This window comes from Colias eurytheme, chromosome 24 (assembly GCF_061535395.1).
Source record: "Colias eurytheme isolate Ceu_HAF_F1 chromosome 24, ilColEury1 Martin Lab GWU primary, whole genome shotgun sequence".
Lineage (NCBI taxonomy): Eukaryota > Metazoa > Arthropoda > Insecta > Lepidoptera > Pieridae > Colias > Colias eurytheme.
The window spans coordinates 4,899,140-4,907,052 of NC_143003.1; the positions used below are offsets into that span (position 1 = coordinate 4,899,140).

At 29.2% G+C, this 7,913-nt stretch overlaps 1 protein-coding gene and 1 long non-coding RNA gene across 2 annotated transcripts in view; both read right to left on the bottom strand.

Annotated features, from left to right (window-relative positions):
• Abcd1 (ATP binding cassette subfamily D) overlaps window positions 1–5,585 on the bottom strand; it is a 50,234-nt gene extending 44,649 nt beyond the window's left edge. The window contains exon 1 of the mRNA XM_090115955.1: window positions 5,295–5,585. The gene's annotated coding sequence lies outside the window, so the exon portion shown is untranslated. The remainder of the gene's footprint in view (window positions 1–5,294) is intronic.
• A 99-nt stretch (window positions 5,586–5,684) lies between these two features.
• Window positions 5,685–7,191, bottom strand: LOC149897957 (uncharacterized). The gene is made up of 2 exons (XR_016458135.1): window positions 6,874–7,191; window positions 5,685–6,605 (listed from the first exon to the last, which is right to left on the bottom strand). It is a non-coding gene; the product is annotated as an uncharacterized LOC149897957 (long non-coding RNA).
• Between the last annotated feature and the right edge of the window lie 722 nt (window positions 7,192–7,913).

A 7,913-nucleotide genomic window follows, 5' to 3' on the forward strand; every position in this document is an offset into this window, starting at 1 on the left:
TCTATTTTCATCGATGGATAGCGTCGTTCTTGAGAAAAATTTTACCATATTATATGTAATTTGTAAAGTTTCAGACAATGCGGACGAAGACACGGGCATAAAGCTAGTGTGTTATAAATGGCGAAACAAACTTTCTTTTATATAATTATATAGAAATAGATGTATAAATAGGTAATTATAGGTAAGTACCCATAAAGTAGGTCGAACGTTGAGTGCGTCTGTCAAAAAAAGTTAACCACTGTAACGGTTTCTTCATAGAATTTAGTTCGATTGCTTATTTATTGTCTTTGTCAAGGCTTTAAAATAGAAAATTTAATTTTAATAACACCTTGAACTATAACTCTTAATAGAAAATATAGACATACATATAACTCTAGACGCATGGATATCATAAAACGATTCTACAAAAGAAGTTTAAATACTGTTTAGTTACTGAAGTTACTACATACATTACCTACAGTCGAACCTATTAAAATTAAATCATTAGTTAGGTACCTACTTTGATTTATTTACTATTACAAAAGAAATCCGTTTGCAAAATTACTTTAAAATATTTATTCTATTATTTTTACGATTAAGATTCTTGAATAAAAAACCATAAAAAATCAAATTCTATACGACAATAATGACTCGCTAGACAATATAAATTATGATAATAAAAAAATAAACACGTGTGACCTTGTACCTATTTGTTTAAGGAAACTCACGTCAACCTTTTTAGGTTTATTGCTCCAAGAACTTTTGGTTGTCAGACAGTCAGTCAGTCAACAAAACAAGCATTTTTGCACTTACTTATCTACTACATGTTAAAACATAATGTATCTATATATTCTAGTATACTAGTAATATTATAAAGCTGAAGAGTTTGTTTGTTTGTTTGAACACGCTAATCGCAGGAACTACTGCGCCGATTTTAAAAATTATTTCAGTGTTAGATAGCCCATTTATCGAGGAAGGCATAATATAATATTATCATCACGCTAAGACCAACAAGAACGGAGCAATGCGGGTAAAACCGCGGGGCACAGCTAGTGTTACAATAAGAAGACAAATTACAATTCGTTATTTATTTTCTCGTGTAATTAAGTAAAACAGAATTACACGTAATTAAATGGATTTTATCTACATAATTATTAACTTTATGTCTTCATTACCCTGACTTTCACAACGACATACAACAATAAACATTTCCTATAAAGGGTATAAACATAAGAATGCTTGTTGAAATTTTACGATGGCTTACGTATATATCATACCTTACCCATATAGGGCATGAGGAGTGCTTAAAATATATGAAATTAATACATAAATATATACATATTATATGAAGACGACGATACTGCCTCAATGACTGCTTGGCTAAAAGTCTTTTCATTTCGTACATCTTAGTACCGTCGATCTCAGAAGTGTATATAGTATGTATAGTAAAGTTATAAATAAATAAGAATAGGTAATATTTTAAAGAAGATAATATATATTTGTAGGTATGTTTACTTACTTATATGTATACGACTATAATAATGTCTATAGGACTGTGCAGTGTGCAGTCCGCACCTTCATCACGCCTTATGAGGAATTTTACCGTTTTTGATTGAATAAACCTGCTTATTTATTTATATATAAATAAAAAAATAAAAGTTCTAGCATATTCTAATAGATTTATTTATCGACGCAACTACATATCAGAGATATAATAAATAATCATAATAATTGACTACAAATAACTACATTATGATAAGACTTTTTTATTTTCGTGTAATTAAAGCTATGAGAATTTTGATAGCTGGCACACAATCAAATAAATAGTAAAACGCCTAACGAGTACTTATATAAACAACAATAATAATTATGTTAAATACAACACAATACGTTATGTAATAGATTACGATGTATATCTATAATAAATCCGGAAGCCAATACTCGTATAGGTACCTACCAGTTCGACATAGTAACAAGAACTTCAATTAGGTATCAAGTTTCTTATATCAATCAATAATTTCAAGTTTATGGGTTGTTTGATTACAAGTTTGTAGAAAAACGATAAAAGGAGCAATAATGCATATATTTATACTTATTTTTTAGTAGTTTGTTTAATAGTTTATACTTTATATAATGAAACTAACTAGGTACATAAAGGTTCAAGAAATATATGGTAACATTCAAGAAATATATGGAATCTTGTTGTTCTATCTCAGTTTGCACGTACTCAATGGAAAACGATCGTTAAATAAAAAATAAAAACACTGAAGTGTAGAACATCAATGATTTCTATAGTTTTGCCAAAATACTAATAAACTGAATGCTACTAGAATTAATCAATCCTAATTCACCTAAAGGTGAAGGAGACTATAACTTAACTAGAAATTCGTTGGACAACCAACATAAAAGAAATCACAAACAATCATTCAACGAGACTTGACGAGCCCGATTGAATTGTCATTTTACATAATAACAAGCTAGTTTATCGACGATATTTTTTTATCAAATAAATAGTTTTTAAGAGATATATCGTAAAAACCATTCCAACCGCTATTTTCAAGATGGCGGCCGTGGGACAAGGGTGGCGACCCCACAAACTTGGTTTTAGCTTCACACTGACCCCCCCTACATATTATAAAAAAAACAAAATTGCGTCCTCTAAAAAACGCAAGGTTAGGCCTAAAAAATGTAACATTTCAATGAACTAAAAGCTATTTTTAATAGAAGAGAGCCGGATTTATTCTCCGACTCTAATACATTTTAAATTAAGCAGAAAGTTTAGTCACTATTGCGTTTAAATAAATAAACACAACGTAAGCGACACTCGAACTATGAAATCGCAAACAAATGCCTAATGGCTTGCAAAATATAAGCATTCACTTTACCCTTCTAATAACCAATGTAAAACATTGCGTCTTAATGCTGTCCCTGTATGCACTAAGGTTGGTTTAATGCTCCAAGGCACTAAGCACTTAAAACAGCTGTTATTTTAATGAGAAAGAAACGTTATGTTTGTTTTGCATGCACGACATTTTCAAACGCACTCGAGCGTGAGTCCCAACCCTTTTCCCGTTTCCGAGGGCCCTTAAAAGAATTTTACCCGCACATTTCTACAACCGTCACACACATTACAAATACGAATAAAACAAAGAAAACTTCATCTAGAATAAATAAATACAATACTCTGCAATCTTATTGGCTTTAATTAACGCTATCTTCAATATTACGCATTGTTGTAATAATATTATAGTATGTTCTCCATAAACACGGATTTGTTGGGTTAGTTTTTGTATTGGATTCAGGATAATCTATAGAAATTTGATTACGAAAAGGAAATATGTCCCAGAACGATGTCCGTAGCGAAACTCATCACACGAAATGCGGGATCACAATTTGTATTACGAACCTAAGGGTCAAGGGTAAATAAAGGTCTCCTCATATTGACGAAGCTAATGTGGGCTTATCTTTAATATGATACACAGAGGATTAGGAACACTTGACAAAATTCGTGAAGGATTAAAACCTTCTTAAATACTTATTATTATTAACATCTTAAACCCGCATGAAAACCTGTGTTAATTGTGAAGTATGAAAAAAATATTAAGATAATATTTTCTAACATTTCGTAAGCTATAAAAACCAGCCTTGCGCCGACAAACGGCAGACCTTCAGCAGTTCCCTTCACTTGATATCCAAAATAATCAAATCCTAGAATTAAGGACACAGGTTTTGTAATAGAACCTAAACTGGTTTAGTTTAGGGCAGAAACGTGTTTATCACAATCATGCAGAAAAACTGTTGCGTAAAATATGTACTTTACTCGTTTTTAGTAAATACATGGCAAGCTCAAAAAACGGGGCTCCATATAGATGATATGAACACAATAACTAAGCAAATTTCTGCAAACTACTTCCACTTATTTAAATGTCAAACTCTAGCAAAAAAATATATTCAAAAAACTTTTGTCTCCTAAAAACTCTATTAGTTCTTCATCCTTTGATGTATGTATATGGTTTTTTCTATTAAATATTGTTAATATGTATAAGAGCTTAAGAATAAATAATTAAAAAAATGTTGTTTTGGGATTTTTTCAGAAAATCTTCATTATCATATATTCTGAAATAAATCAAAACCATTTTTTATAGAATATAATATTAGTGTATTATGAGTATTTTAAATAATACTACTAAAAATCAAGCTCAATAGGCATACCAATACATAAAAAAGCATGTTTTTGTATTGAAAAAAAAAAATTCTCTTTTGCAGAAACAAATTCAAATTCTTTAAGTATCAATAAATATTTTTTTCATGCACTAAAAATAACTAGATATAAAATAAATAATGGGTAATGTAAAGTAAATTCATATTAAAATTCATTGATTAAATAGTTGGAATTGCATAAAAAAAAATTTAATATATTTTGTTACAACCATAATACATTTTTGAAATGATGATTTAAGAGACAGAATCTGTGGACAGAATGTTTGCAGAAACAAATATTGTGAAGAAATTAAGTTGGCGGAAGGGAGTTTCCTTTGCTAAGAAAATGAAAATATAGTTGTTTACCACAAAAATTCCATTATAAACACAAAGATGCCGTTAAAATGTGAAGATATTTTTTCACTGTCATTTAGTTATGATAAGCTCTTTGTTGACTGTGTTAATCATTACAACAGACTATATTTAATATTTTATTTATTATTATTATGCATATGTTGGCAGATGGAGATAAAAAATTAACTATTATAGTCTCTTTTTTATCCTACATTGTTCTTCTGAGTGGCATGCTATTCATTATTGTATAAATTATTCTTCTTTTGAGTTGTAAATATTACTATTTCATAAAAAAATATTTTATTAATTGTACTCTCATACCTACTTTATTTGCATAAATGTAAGTAGGTATGTACACATTAATATAAATATTTAAAAAATATGTAATAAATAATCGTATTTCGACATAATTAGATAATTACTTATTACTCATTCTTATATCTATATTTTTTTAAATCAAATTACGCAGTATGAGCACCATTTCATTTGGTTCCCTTTATTAATTGATTTCAATATTTTAATTTTAACTATATGTAAATCTGAAAATTACACCATATAGGTACAACATTTTATTAAAAATAAAATGCATTGCAATTTACATGATATAATAATGCAATGAAGAGTATAGCGTCACAGCCTACAACAGTAATTATAGTGATTACAGAAACAATAAAATGAATGTTTTTCTTGCATCTACTACCGCATATTGTGTAGGTACTCGATAAATGCGTTGAAATTGTTTAAATAAAATTCCTACTTACCAATCTGAAGGCTTTTCTTTGTTTTTCTCTACACCATTAGTCACTTAACTTCTTCTTTAACTACCCTAATCAAATTAGGATAGCGAGAACTTAAATAATTTACAAAACTGCGACAATTTTTTAAAATTTCTATCACAATTAAGTTAACTTGAATAAATTAATGAATACTTGCGTATTATTCTTGTTTAATTTTGTTTATTAACTACACAGTCGCCTGGTTTTCAAACAAATAAACACAACATTCGTGACTCAACCTGTCGTCTGTCGACCCATGGTCGACCCCTACTTTGACAAATCACAAATGTCAGTACTTCAATCTCGGAGCAATTAACAAGCCTGGAGAAGTAACAATTAATTGAACGTTTCTTATATAGTGGCTCTCTTTTATTCAATACCCTAATTAATGCGATAGAAAGAGACAACACACTGTTATCGGCTTGGCATTCAAATCCACATGTAGCCACTTTTTGTTCTAAAAAGGTAGTGCTTGCCACTTTATCGAATACTAAAATATCGATAAATAAAAAAATTAAGTTATAAAATTGCTTGAAGATAATTTAAGATTCTTTTAATTTTGAATTATGGATAGGTAATTCCAAATTTTAAGATTCGTTTAATTTGGAATTATTCATTTACGATGCGTATTGACTGCCTTCCATTGTATGGTAGTGGTAGGTATTTATAAAAAAATATTATTAGGTATTTCGGTTTAGGTTGTTTTTTATGGTTTCGTAAAAAGGTACGTATTTTTTCCTGTTTTCATAGATTCATTCATAGTATTATACGGAACCCTTCGTGCGCGAATCTGACTTCCACCTGGTTGATCTTTTTACAAATCAATAATCGTATCCTACTAATATTATAAAAGCAAAAATATATAAGAATGGACATTTGATATTAGTCTTTCACGAAAAAACTACTGCATGAGTTTTTATGGAACTTTACTATACATATTATAGATTAAACATCAGAATAACATATAGGCTACAATTTACCGCGGGAAAATAACTCATTCCCACAGGAAAAAATTGGTAAAAGTTTAAAATAAATTGCTTCAAATAAAACAAATAAAATGTAAAAAATTTTTTACAACATTTTATTTCGATACTTAATTAACAAATTACAATATTTATTATTTAAAATAGATGCCACCTTAAACTTGTGGCACAGCATCTCTGCAAAGCACTTTACTTTTCTTCCCGTCTGATTCGAAATGATTTGAACAAGGCCGAGAATGTTTTGAAGGTTTCCAATTTTCCCTGTGCTATAGCTTTAACTCAAACATCTTTTAATTTTTCTCAAGCCAGAAACCTGCAAATAACAATAAAATCCATACTTAAATACCTTTTTTTTTCTCCTAACCTAAAGCAGTCATTATCAATGGAGTACTTCGTACCTACTCAAGTATCGATAATTGCACAACACTATGGAAGTTATATTTTGCATTTTTTCTAAAAACTAAGCTGATTATGATTTCATTTCAATGATTACGGTTAGATAAAACATAGATGATTATGAAAATAACGTAAATTAACTTATTTATAATACAATTAACAAAAAAATTGATCAAAACACTAACCTGTGAAAAGACAAATTCCAATCTTCATCCGATTTCCTAGTACTACGGCTTTTACAGCCGTGAACAACACAAGCCATGTAATCTTTAGTAAATTATCTTTTCAGAAAATAACATAAGAAACTAGAAAACACGTTTTTCACTTCAAAAACAATAATTAAAATCACCATGCGTTAGTGACCAGACTGGTCACTAAAACAAATTGAAATGGCACATGTCATTTCAAACTGTCGAACTGACATATATCTGTCCTCTTTTTTCGCATGACATTTTGCCATAAGCCAAAAAGGCCAAACTAGTGCTTTATTGTTCAATTAATTGTTACTTCTCCAGGCTTGATAATTACTCCGAGACTTCAATGAACCACAGTTGTCAAAGTCAGCTGTCGCAGGAGAGTACAGACTTGTTATGAATGAGCAAAGACTATAGAAAAAAGAAAATGTTATTAAATATATTCTTGAAACAATAATGATTTAAATGAAACAATAATCACCAGCTGATCATAATCAACTAAACCTTATTTTCATTAAAACTTAAAGTTAAATATTTCATTTTTAATTGTCAGTAATTTTCTCGCCATCCTTCTTACCCTTCTTTCCTATATGATTTTTTGGACACACAAAAATATATTGATATGAAATTAAATACATATATGTATTACTAAAAGCCATGAAAGATTATGAACAAAAATGATCAGGAATATTAATTATCTTCTCATCTCCGATGAGATTAGAATGCAACAAGTTTCTGTGATCCCTGAGAGTTGAGACCAATATCCATAAGAATCACATCGATTTTAAGTAAAAGTAAAAGTATAAATGCATTAAATATAATATAGAACAAGGGTCCACTAGGGTCCACTGTATACCTAGCTGTTGTAAAATAACTTTTTTTTTAAACGAACGCTAACGCACGAAATGCATATACTATAGATAACATGGTAAATTTTTCTATTCCTGATGCTATGCATTATATGAAATCTAAGTATGAATTAATGCAACTATCAATAAACTATAAAATAAACAAAAGAAACGATTAATTTA